Here is a 13,035-nt window from a genome sequence, read left to right on the forward strand (position 1 = left end):
AGTGATGCATTCTATGACTCCAAGAGGTTTTTGAAAAATGGAAAATTTAAAATATATACAGTCTATGTAAATAGAAATAAAATTAATCTAACTTCATCTTTCTTTTATGCTTTTCCAAAAAAGAAAGTATTATTTTAGGGTGAATCCAGGAGATAACAATCAGAATATCAACATTTTGAACTCTATCAGCTTTAATTCATTTTTCCCTTTAAGTTTATACTTTTGTAGCACTGATTTTTCTCGAGAGTCAAAGAAAATAACAATGGTAAATAACGAGCTCTTCGTGTTCCTGGAACAAACGACTCAATGCTAGAAATGCCGGCTTCAGCATGTGCTGAGAAAGCATCCAGATGTTAGCCAGCTGAAACAATACATCCTAGCGCATCTAAATAAAAAATTCATCTTCATTTAAAAATTGCAAGTCAAAAATGGAGTTTAGGATTCCCAATAAGGGTCGAGAAACTGCAAGTAGTTATGAATCTCTGATTCTGCCTATTGCCAGAAGGTATCTCTACAGTTCCTAGAACACTGAGAATTAAAAAGTAAATAAAATGCTGGATATAATAGCTGACTTTCTGATTACCATAAATTGAGCTAACAATAGTAAAAGTGCCTAGTATTTATTTAGTTATTACTTGTGAGTTTCACATACTATGGTCATGGGTTGCTTGGAAGAATGAGCTGTGGGAAATGCAAGAGAGAGGAGAGGCGATAGAGGAATTGGGCGTTGTGCAGATCATTAGGAGATCTAGGGACAGGGAGAGGCATTCTCCACCCACTCCCCCTAAACTCTTTAAAAGAGCACACAAATAAAACTGTCAAGCAAACAGAACAAAAGGCTAAGGAACCTTGAAAACTTTAGAAATAAACATTGCTTTTCAGAGTCACAGAAGAAGAAAGGTTCATTCCCATAGAAACGAAATTGAGGAAAAAATGAATTACAAATTGAGACATAAAACATGGATGCTTTGATTTTTCATTAGCACTCCTGCCATCAGTTGAGCCAGGATGGACTAAAGTGTGTTTTACAAAGTGTGACCCATCCCCCAGCATTACAATCATAGAGGGAGTTGATTTTTTAAAAAACATAGTGAAAAAAAAAAAAAAGAAACCAATTTCTGAGCCTCACATTAGACTCAATGAATAACTATTCCTGGATGCTGGGCTCAAACAATTCACATTTTATAATAATACCCAAGTGATTCTTATTTACACCATAGTTTGAAATCCTTGTGACGTGAATAGCATTTTGTGGTAACTAATATTTTAGAGAAATGTGAAGTGCAAGGCCATGATTAATTTTGAGCACAAGAATAAAGGAAGAACTAGCTTAACTTTTAGAAAACAGAAGGCAAATTTAGCAAAGAAACAAACAAAAACTGTTGAAAAATAAAGAAGGAAGCTAGAACGAAGTTTCTCTTTTCTAACGTCCCTTTCTTCATTCTATCTTAGAACATAAAAGAGAGGCAGGAAGTAAAAGAGGTTGACTCGTTTGTTAACAGAATATTATCTCATTTTACCAAGATTCTTCCACAAAGTCACTTTGCTTATCTGTTCTTTTTCATGTTGGGACAACTTTAAAACTGACAATAACCCTGAGCTACTTGTGGGCAAAACTGTGAAATAACAAGTTTTCCTAAATAAGTAATTGAGAGGTTGCGTTAGGGTCCTGTGCCTGCCATAACAAATCACCACAAACTGGGTGGGTTAAGACAACGGAACTTCATCATCTCGCAGTTCAGAAGGCCAGGAGTCCAAAATCACAAAGTCAACAGGGCGGTGCCCTCTCCAGAGGCTCTGGGGAAGAATACGTTCCATGGATCTTGCTAGTTCCTGCTGGTTGCCAGCCATCGTTGGTGTTCTCTGGCTTGAGGATGCACCACTCAATCTCTGCCTCCCTCTTCATGTGGCACTCTCCTGGGTGTGTCTCATCTTCACATATCATCCTCCTCTCTCTGTCCAAATTTCCTCCTTCTTATAAGAACTTTAGTCACTGGGCCAGGCACAGTGGTACATGCCTGTAATCCCAGCTATTTGGGAGGCTGATGTTTAAGGATCACTTGAACCCAGGAGGCGGAGGTTGCAGTGAGCCAAGATTGAGCCATTGCACTCCAGCTTGGAATGACAGAGCAAGACTCAGTCTCAAAAAAAAAGAAATATTAGTCATTGGATTAAGGCCCACCCCAATGCAATATGACCTCATCTTAACTTGATGACATCTGTAAAATCCTATCCTATTTCCACATAAGCATAATGTCACATTTACAGGGACTAGGAGTTAGGAATTAAACATGTCTTTTTGGAGTATCCAATTCTACCCAGTACACTTAGTGAATGTTAAATGGATGCTGGCAGACAGAACTGGAGTTGTGTTGTTTTTATTTCATATTGCCGCCTTCTCTGTGTGTCTATACCGTTTTCTGTTCTGTCTCTTATGAGGACACTTGTCATGGGATTTAGGCCCACCCAGATAACCTGGGATAACGACTTCTTCTGGAGGTCCTTAATAAGTTTATCTGAAAAGGTTCTTTTTTTGAGTAAGGCAACAGTAACACATTTCAGGGATTAGGACGTGGACATATCCTTTTGAGGGCCACCATTTAACCCGCTACAAGGTGATAAAAACTTTTTTTTTTTTTTTTTTTTTTTTTTTTTTTGGAGAGATGAGGTTTCCCTATGCTGCCCAGGCTCATCTCAAACTTCTGGTCTCAGATAATTCTCCTGCCTTGGCCTCCCAATTTGCTGGAATTATGAGGTAGTGGAATTTAAAAACAGACTATATCTTCACCTTTTCTGAAATGGTTTGAGTATATTCTTGCCTAGAGCAGATAAAATTACTCTTCAAGGTCATTCCTAACTTATTTAATTCTCTAATTTTATAATCTTATGAGAATTTGTGTTATCGAGACCTTAGTTAAAGCAGAGAAAAAAATTCTAGGCAAATCTATTATGAGTAAGTCAGACACAAAGTATTCTATTTTCAATAGGTTTAAGTTCACAAAAATGATTTCTTCAGAAGGACAATGTATGTTCATACTTAACTCTGAATAAGGAAGATTTTTTTTAACATTTAGGAACTTATAAAACGATGTTTATCTTGAAAGACAGGCCAAGTTATAGCTTGAATAGATATTTATTCAGCATTAATCTCTCAAATCATTTGTGACATATAGGTCAGACCTGGGCAGTGAGAAGATTTAAAAGACACAATATGTGCTAAAACCAAGTCTCGGAGGGGACATTTTGTCCTTTCTGTGTCTGTACAAATGCCCTCTCTTATCCCTAGCCCAAAGTTTGAAAACTTCTCACGTGTTCCAAATGACTTAATTCTAGTGAAGACTTAAGGAAAAATAGAAGATGATTGCGATGAAATATATCAATTCTCATCATCATTGTTTTTAAATCTTGAAGTTACTCAGGCATTCTAGGTTTTATATTTTAAGTGTGACATAATCTGGAAGGTAAACTGTGTTTCCAAAATACTCTAATAGGCAGCCAACTGATTGAAGGACTCAACAGTAGTGAGTTTCAAACGGGAACCGCCTAAGAGAAGAGGACTGCCGACATGACAGAGAATGAAGTCAGTTTCTTCAGACTTCTTAGGACCAAGCCTTAGTACGTGCTTTCTAATATTTGGAGTATTCAGAAATATTTCTGAGGGTGAGTTACTCAAAATTTTCCTAAAAAATTCCCAATTTCAGGATTAAAATCAGGAAAACCAAGAAAAAAAGAACAAACTCATGTAGGTACACACATAGTGTCATGTCCTGTATTGACAAGTCTTTGAAGGCTATTTCCATGAAGTAACCACACTGAGCCCAGAAACCAAGTCAGCCCATCAAAATCTATAATTTTCCTGCCAAAGCAAAGTAAATTTACCATGTTGCCAAAATTCACGTGAAAGTATATAGCATCTATTTCTTTTCTTATGTCATAGTTGTTCAAATCAGTAATGTCTAAAACAGAGTATGCATGATCATCTACAAGGGTGAAAAAGAACATCTGTTTATGTTTATATTTATTTTTAATCTGAAAACATAAGAAAGAAATCAAGTTTTACTTATATTTAAAATGTATTTCTATAATTCATAAATTTTAAAATGCTTATATTGAGATACATAGCCATAATGTTTTTACTCATTTAGATGTGTAATATTTTTACTTACATAGAGACATGATTAAAGTGAATTGGAGGCTCCTGATTTAACCAAATTGGAAATAATTTAATCACTTTCTTCTTTCCCTGTGAAGCACGGATCTTCATAGTTTTTTGGATTTCTGAATTTAATGAGGATATAAATTATATAATATAAATTATACTCATTTCAATATAAGTATGAATTATATGTAAGATCTTGAAAATTTTTTGAGTCATTGTAGGCTAAACTGGTCCACATGCTTGTACAAACAGTTCAAAAAGATGACATTTACATAAAAGTGTCCAACATATTACATCTCTAGGAAAATCTCTTCCATAAACATGAAGAACATTAAGAAATTATACCCCAGTCATTCTTGCAGTTTAGATAGTATAGAGAAAACAAAAAACAAATGAGGTCAAGTTAGTGATTTCTTCAGTCTTCATAAAAAAAAAAAATCAGTATTTACTAAAGCTGCATAGGAGACATCCTGCAATTTAAATATTGCAGTCTAAATCTCAGGGATTTTTGGATTCCATTTACTATCTAAATTCTCTTTCCCTCGCTGACAATTTTAAGTCACTGAAGAAGCATGTGAACTACCTAGAGATTTGTTCTAAGAATTGACCAATGACCTTTATGGGCAGGGACTGTCTTGCCCTTGTTTTAAAGCTCACTAAAATAACTATGCCCGGCTGTCACGTCAAGATAAACTGATGTGCCATGGTCATTTACGAGAGGTGCCATGAACATTTTGTTTCTAATAGTAGTTAGAGTATAAAAATTGAAGAAATAATCTGTGCTTTCTGCATGCCACCATCCCTCCCTGCTCTTCTAGTACAAAATCCTTTTCATCTTGTAAACTCCTCCTGTTTTTTTGAGTCTGCTGTCAATAAAAGGACTTGTCCTCCGCACCTACAGGGGTGGGCATGTGATGGGCCACTTCAGACCCCTAGGCACATTCATCAGTCCAAGGGTAAGAAATTGGCTACACAAGGTCAATTAGAGTCATTTTCAGTATTAAACTAAAATGATGTGATTGGGGGAGTGGGAGGGACTTATTTTCCTTTTAGATAATTGGTACCAAAGACTGGTGCTACCAGAGCCATTTTTTGCCACGAAGTGGAAAAAGCGTACTTCAGAATAAAACCAACATGGAGGAAAGAAGAGTTGACAGAGGAAGGGAAATAGAAGGTACTCAGTTTTATGTCTATGCTTTTCTATTAGGTTGATGCAAAAGTAATTGCAGTTTTTCCATTTTGATGGGAAAACCACAATTACTTTTGCACCAACTTAATATTATATGGAGGCAATAAACTTTCTCTTAGCATTAGATTTCCACCAGGTGCAACTGAGAAAAGTTCTCTTACCACAGGAATGATATGCTAGAATACATCCAGGCTACTGTTATAATAAAGTCACTCTTACTTTCTAGATATATTTTCTTGAGTGGTATAAAGGTAAATCTCCAAATAGCCTAAAATCATGGCTTTGGCTATAGTCACTGAGTGTGTCAAACATGTGAACATACATTACATGTCTCTTAATTCACACATACATGTACGTGCACACACACAAACACACCCCTCTGAATATTGCCCTAACATAGCTAACAGAGTACTACGCAGAGTTGTTTATTCAACAAGCATAACTGACTAACAATAACATAATGCTCAAATTTTCTCTAATAATACCTATCCACCAAATAACATATTTATTTCTATTTTGGCAGCATTCTTTTATTTTCGTGACTTCTAATTTCTTATTGTCCCATATAGTTTCTTTTGGGCCACACAATGTTAAAAAAAGATGTCTGGATTTTTATAATATTTTATGACTTGACAGTTTTTACATGCTGAAGATCAGGGAATGGAAATTATCATTGACACCCTCCCCCCACACCAAAAAAAATCAAACATTTGTTCAAGACCTTAGTCAATTTAAAATATTTTGCTACGTCAACTAAATAAGCACTATTCTCTGAAGGCCAAAAAATGATTTCACCTTTTCTTAGATTATTATTACTTGTATTTCTTAAAGAATAGGGCCCAAGGGGAGAACTCCTTTAAATGGGAAATACAAGGAATAAAATCACTTTCAGATCTTTCTCACTAGAAAAAGCTGATTCTTCTACTATCTTCTTTCTCTGCTATGATGTATTATTAAAAATGGGAAGACACTGTTGATGGCATGTGTTGTATAATAGCTTTGTGGGGTACCATTTATTTTACTTTAAGGAGAGCTCATTTCATGTTGGGCCAACTTGGAAAGCTTTTCAGAGGCCATCAGCCCACTGGCTTTCTTCATATTAGATAAAAGCAAGGACATTGCTCATACAATGATCTGAAGTTATTCAAAGCCTGAGTTGGGGAAGAGAGAATTTCCTTCCTTGGTACAGAGTAGCTTTCACATCATATCAATGCATTCAAACTCTGAAAATCCTTATTAAATTGAGAATGTCAGTAGAAAAATTTCACCTTTTTTGAAGTGTAAACTGAAAATGTGGAAATTTTATCAGATCAAAAAAGGAATAAAATTAAAATAAAGTTTAATATCAACTTTAAATGTCAATGTATTCTAAAAGAGTAAATAGTGAAAAACTGGATTTAAACCATACAAGTTATCTGTATATCTTAAATTACTGATTTGTGATTCATAAGTTGTAGGTTATCATAAACTGTTTGCTTGTAGAATGCTGAACACATGGCTCCCAGGGAATATTTTTCTGGCAAACATTTTGTTTGAATTGCCAGAAAATAAATGTTTTAGGCTCTGTGGGGTATCTAGTCTCTTCTAAACTCTGCCTTTGTAGCATGAAAGCATCCATAAATGTTACATAAATAAATGTGCATGTTCTGATAAAACTTTATTGACAAAATCAAGTCGGAGACTGGGTTTGGCCCACTGTTATGGTTTGTCAACCTCTTCTCTATGCCAAATTCTGAATTACCATTTGAGCTGCTAAGAATGGGATGGTGTATGCATTTAATAAATGGAACATTTTCCTGAAAATCAAAAGATGAGTTATCTTTCTGAATTGACCAATATCATGTTAATCAATTCCTTTTGAAGGTGTTCCCTAAGGCCTAGCTTTGTTAGGTGAAGGAGAGAGATTTTTGGAAAAGAAAATGAGAGGGATTGTCAGTGAGGGAAGCTTTAGGCTCATGCTCCCTTGCATTTGTCTACTTTATATGTTTGAGCTGTACAAAATCTCATTTAAAAAAGATTCACTTTGGAAGGATTGGGTAACTTCTGTAAGTTATTTGCATAAGTCACATCTAGCCCTAGTTGTCAAGTTGTCAATTAAGATCATATCACAGAAAGGGATGCCTCAAATGTAGCATGAGTCTGGTGTATAGGAAATTCAAGGAGAAAAAATATATATATTTTAAATGCAATAAATGTCTTTGTAGAGAATTCTGGAGAGTTGAGGAATGACAACTGGATACAGACGTTAGCCATCTCAAGGCAAGAACACGGTTACACCGGTGCTTGCGATTGCTGGCTTGTGGGGAGTATCCCACTTTGAGGTTTTCAGAAGCTGCTCCCCACTGATACAGACTTAATAGGCATCATGGAGAAAAGGATGCAGCTTTTCAGCAGTGCTCAGATCACATGTGACAGCCATAACTGAGTAAGCAAAGGGGGTGCTGAGAAGCCGGTAATGGGCCATGCAGATAGAAGAGCTGAGCAAATACTTAGTGGTGATTCTCACTGACAGCAATGTGAAACTGGTGGGTGTACACTGAGCTCCAAACATTCTCCTAATCCAGAGATGGAAGTTATTATCATTTTGACAGGTCTGCAAACCATGGCCACTGTCCAAATGCCATAACACAGAGAGAACTAGAAATTAGGTTACAAATTTCCCCTTTTAGGCATACCAAAGGAATTGGAAGAGCTGGCAAAACTGGGAGCAAACAAGATACTTTAATTAAAGATTACAACATGTGAAATTGTTAACTCACTGGCCAGCCCTAGGACTCAGAAATTTTGGAAAAGAATTACAAAATTTCTGAGTAAACACCATTTTGTGATCTCCGTAAATTTCATCCTCTAAGTTCTCTCTTCATCTTTGGGTTTTAGTCCATTAACTTAACTCTTGTCTACTTCACAGAGTCAATAAAGATATGAGATCCCAAGGCAGAGTAGTTCCTCAATGGGGTTTACTAAAAACAGAGCATTCTATTCAAATGGGGAAAGGTAAGCTTCTTTTAATCTCAAGAACTGGGTGAGAAAATCAGAGGAATGCAGATATGGTCTCACTTCTGAGCCATGATCCTGAGAAATGCTCTACAACCAAAGCACTGGATATAGTATGTACTTTGGCTAAGCTGCCACCAGGTGAATGGTATTACTTATTTAAATTCTTGTAATCTAATCAGAATGATTTCCTATAAACATAACTTATAGATTCAAAGAAAACACAGTCTAATATCCTAAATTACCAATAATGTTTCTATAAAACTATGTATTAGAATAAATACATAAATATTAATTACCACTAACAAAATGTGTTTGCATACACACACATATACACACAGAGTAAAAGCAAAAGTTCCCAACTTTTCTGTCTATGGTACCCTTATTGTTTTAGTAATTTTTTCACAGCACTCCTAGACCAAAAGAAATGTCTAATAATTATATTTATTAACTAATTAGAAATAATAAAATACTCAGCTTTATAAAGATATGATATCAGCAAAAAGAACATAGCATGATCAATGAGGAAACTGCAAACTATCTCAAGCTTCATTGTGACCAACAGGTATCGAGAGTCGCTGTCTTTTGCTGGAAAATGTAAAACGTCCTGCAGCCCTTCCGTGAGTTTGCTGTAGCACCCCAGGGTGCCTTGGCGCACAGTTCAGAAATCACTGGATTAAGACAAATCTGGGAACTATTCTGTGTCTACTCTCCCATCCCAGTTAAGTTACACAATAGCTAGTATTTTAATGTTTTCATTCTTGGCTCAGTCTAAAATTGATCGTTCTCTTAACTTCAGTGAACAAAACAAAACTTGAAATTGATTTTACTTTGAGGCTTCAAAGAGAATCAATGGTTCTCAGTACTATCTGTTTAAGCCTCTTTCTTCTTCAGTGGGAAGGTCTCAATGGCCTTCACATAACTTATCGAGGAAAATATGCAGTTGTCCTTTGTAAGGTCACAATTAATAGTCTTCATTTTTCCCCAGAAGCAAAGCTAAAAAAAACAGATGAAGAATATTTCCTACATTCTGACTAGATTTCTTGACTGAAAAAATCTCATGACCATCCTTGATTAATTAGGATAATTCTAAATTAATAATCTCTTACCACACAAGAAGCTTGTCATTCACCTGTAGTTTAATCACAGGTTTTAACACATACTGTAAGATTTCAACTCTCACTTGTAGGCGGAGAGAACGGTTTCTTTATAGCCTTGTGTTCTCCATCAAGTTAGGCCCTTGAAAAAATAATTTAATTAGAATATTTTTATAGAACTATGGTTCTTCACAAACATACAAGAAGTGTCATCTAACTAGAGAAGAATCTTGGATGCCTCGGAAGAAAAGCTAAGAGAGTGTGTGTGTGTGTGTGTGTGTGTGTGTATGTGTGTATGTTTGCGTGTGCCTGTATGTCTGCCTCTATCATGCACTCATGACAGAGAGAGAGATAAAGAGGAGAAAGATAAAGATTCACATTCCTTAAAGGTATGTGAACATGAACATGTGACAATGTGACTTTGATAGAATGAGTGTAGACAGGCAGGGAGGAAGTGAGTAGCAGTCTACACTGAAAGGGTTGGCTAACCAACTGTGGTAGGCCATAGGGTTTTCTCAGATCACTGGCAGTTTTCAGATAGATCTAAAGCGATTCTATCAAAACATGTTAAATACCAACGATAACCAAGGACAAATTGCCACATTCCAAAAGCAATCAGAGTTGGCCTGCATTATCCCTTCCTCCCCACATTCCTCGGAGGCTTATCACAACAGCAACCACATGCATTGTAAACAGTGTTACCCTTCAGCTAGGCAACTGGCTTCTTCCCCTGCAGTAGTTTAAAACCACCCTCTGCTCCCACAGCCTGTAAGATGGTCTGCATTAACTTTGCACTGATCTCTGAAGGCAAAAACAGGATCCTTTTGCATTAACGATTAGCAAAAATGCCAAAGGCAACAACTTTGACAAGGACCATACTACAAGCATAAGTTTGCGTTGATAGTTTCTCTTCAATATAGTTACGAGTGCTCTGCCATCATCTATGAAACATATCAGTGCACATAGACCACCAAATCATGCAACAAATCCTAAGGGTTTATTGGAAATAAATTACTGGATTATGTTTATTTAACCACAAACTTTAAAATCTGGAAAAAAAAAAACTGGGTAAAACTGTTAAATGTGGTATTCATTACACATAGAAAGATGTTTAAAATTGATGTGAAAACATGAGTACATTGCAATTTAAACTTAAATTTCAGTAAGTACCTAAATTTAAAAGCCCATAATAATTATAGGATGTGTAGCCTTAAATTAAACAAGACTACTCTTGAATTAAGTAAATGCTAATGTTGTACTATCCGCTAAGTAAATACTAATTAGTTGTCACAGCAATTTTTCTGAATCTTCTCACAGTATACTAAGATATGTGTAATGTATAATATGTGAAGTCACCAAGGGTGGAGTCTGGAAGACGTAACAAGCAAAAATAAAGCCAGATGTCAGTAAAATGCTCCCTGTTACTATGTTTTGGAGCTCCATATGGGAGGGAATAATTACACTTTGGCAGTGAGAACCACCCAAAAAAACATATTTCTAAGTTTTTAGCATAATACATTTGGAACTTTCTAGAAATAGTAGCAGAAATATTATAATAAATCCCAGAAGTTTTGATGTGTAAGTAGTCATGGCAATCCCCTTTTCCCTCTGGTGAATCTGAAAGATGTCTTGAAGATTGGTGATATATCAAAACTTTCTTAAAAATGTCTTTTCAAGGTATTTTCTAACCAGAGGATTGCAGACTTTAAAACAGTCATTATTGGTAAATATTCCTTTCCCAACCTCTGTGTTTCAATTGTTTCTCTGTAAAATGGAGATAATAATAGTGCCAACCTCATAAGGTCTTGGCAAAGACTAAATGAGTTAGTACACAGCTACAAACTCACATAGACAGAAGTGTCTCAGAATGTGAAGTTATTTCTCTTTTAGAGAGTTAATACAGTACATTACCATATTGGGTCCATTAGGGATAGTTTTTGATACCAAGTGAGTTCAGGTCATGTGTGGTCTTGCTGCTAATTGAGCTTAAAACAAACTTTTCTTGAATTTTAGAATCATGGATGAGGAATTGTAGTCCTGTATATGTAGAATACTTAGCACTGTATCTGGCATACAGTAAGAATTAAGCTTGTATTTTCTTTTTTTCTTTTTTCTTTTTTTTTTTTTTCTTTTTTGAGATGGAGTCTTGCTGTTGCCCAGACCAAAATGTAGTGATGTGATCTCGACTTACTGCAACCTCCAACTCCCAGGTTAAAGTGATTCTCCTGCCTCAGCCTCCCTAGTAGCTCGGATTACAGGCATGCACCACCACGCCCGGCTAATTCTTGTATTGTTTAATAGAGACAGGGTTTCACCATGTTGGCGAGGCTGGTCATGCACTCCTGACCTCAAGCGGTCCACCTGCCTAGGCCTCCCAAAGTGCTGGGATTATAGACATGAGCCACCGCACCCGGCCAGTGTGTATTTTCAATCATTATATTAGAGTATTATTATTATTACCCAATTTTAAACTTGAGAGGATAATATTTTCCTTCCTTCCCTCCTTCCTTCCTTTCTTCCTTCCTTCCTTCCTCCCTTCCTTCCTTCCTCCCTTCCTTCCTTCCTTCTTTCCTTCCTTCCTTCCTCCTGCCCTTCCTCCCTCCTTTCCTTCCTCCCTTCTCTTTCTTTCAACAAATAACTAACAAGGGCATTTTACTTATAAAGCACAATGCTACGTGACAAGATAATTTGGGTAGTACTCACGTAAAATACAATTCCTTTCCCTGGTCGAAGGATCAGTAAGATTTCTAAAATTATAATTTTTTTTGTTGCTATATAAATTGTTTATCACCCCAAGCAAAAATTGTAGCCTTTCCATAGCCATACTTAGCAGCTATCACACATACATTTAAAAAGATAATAATTGAATTAAATTAGCCAGTAAATGTCAGCCAGTCTAATTGTGTCACTATAATTGTTGCCATAATTGTGACTACCAAGGTTTTCTCTTATTACCACTTATAATAGAAAAAATGAAAAAACTTTAACAAATCTTTTATAAACCACTCTTAAAATGAATAACTAAACAATACACAGTTAAACCTCACTTTGACCTTTTCCAAGGAATCCCCTCCCCAAGAAAATGAGATTTTCAGTGTAATTTCTAATTTAATACCAGGACTGATAAAAGAAAAAAAAAAATGAACTGGAGTAATACCCTATCCTTATTCAAAGAGTATTGATCAAAGCCAAATTCTTGTTAAATAATGTTTTACACTGAAGAGATGAAAATCTTCAAAGCATTCCCCATGAATTCCCTAAGAAAGTAACTTATGTTTGGTCCAAATCTTACAGGGAAAAAAAAAAAAAAAACTCTTGGAGCAAAAAGCTAAGTATTCCTTTCAACATAATGACAATCGATCATATCCCAGGGTCTCTCTAAATCCAATTCTAATGCCTAAATGGGACAGACTCTTCTACTGAAGAAAATGGTGAAAAATTCTCACCATTTTCCCAGTTGTTCAACTGCTGTATCTACATTCTTAGAATCTAACTAAAAGACGAAACTGAGGCTTTTGTGCATTTATAACTAACTTTGCCTACTTTGAATATAATACTGTAAAAAGCAGAGATAATATCTCTTACCTCCTAGAGTT

General features: G+C 35.8%; 1 protein-coding gene across 1 annotated transcript in view; it reads right to left on the reverse strand.

Annotated features, from left to right (window-relative positions):
• Nucleotides 1-13,035, reverse strand: part of CPE (carboxypeptidase E) — a 536,015-nt gene that overhangs the window by 243,654 nt on the left and 279,326 nt on the right. The window lies entirely within an intron of this gene.

This window comes from Macaca thibetana, chromosome 5, assembly GCF_024542745.1.
Source record: "Macaca thibetana thibetana isolate TM-01 chromosome 5, ASM2454274v1, whole genome shotgun sequence".
NCBI lineage: Eukaryota > Metazoa > Chordata > Mammalia > Primates > Cercopithecidae > Macaca > Macaca thibetana.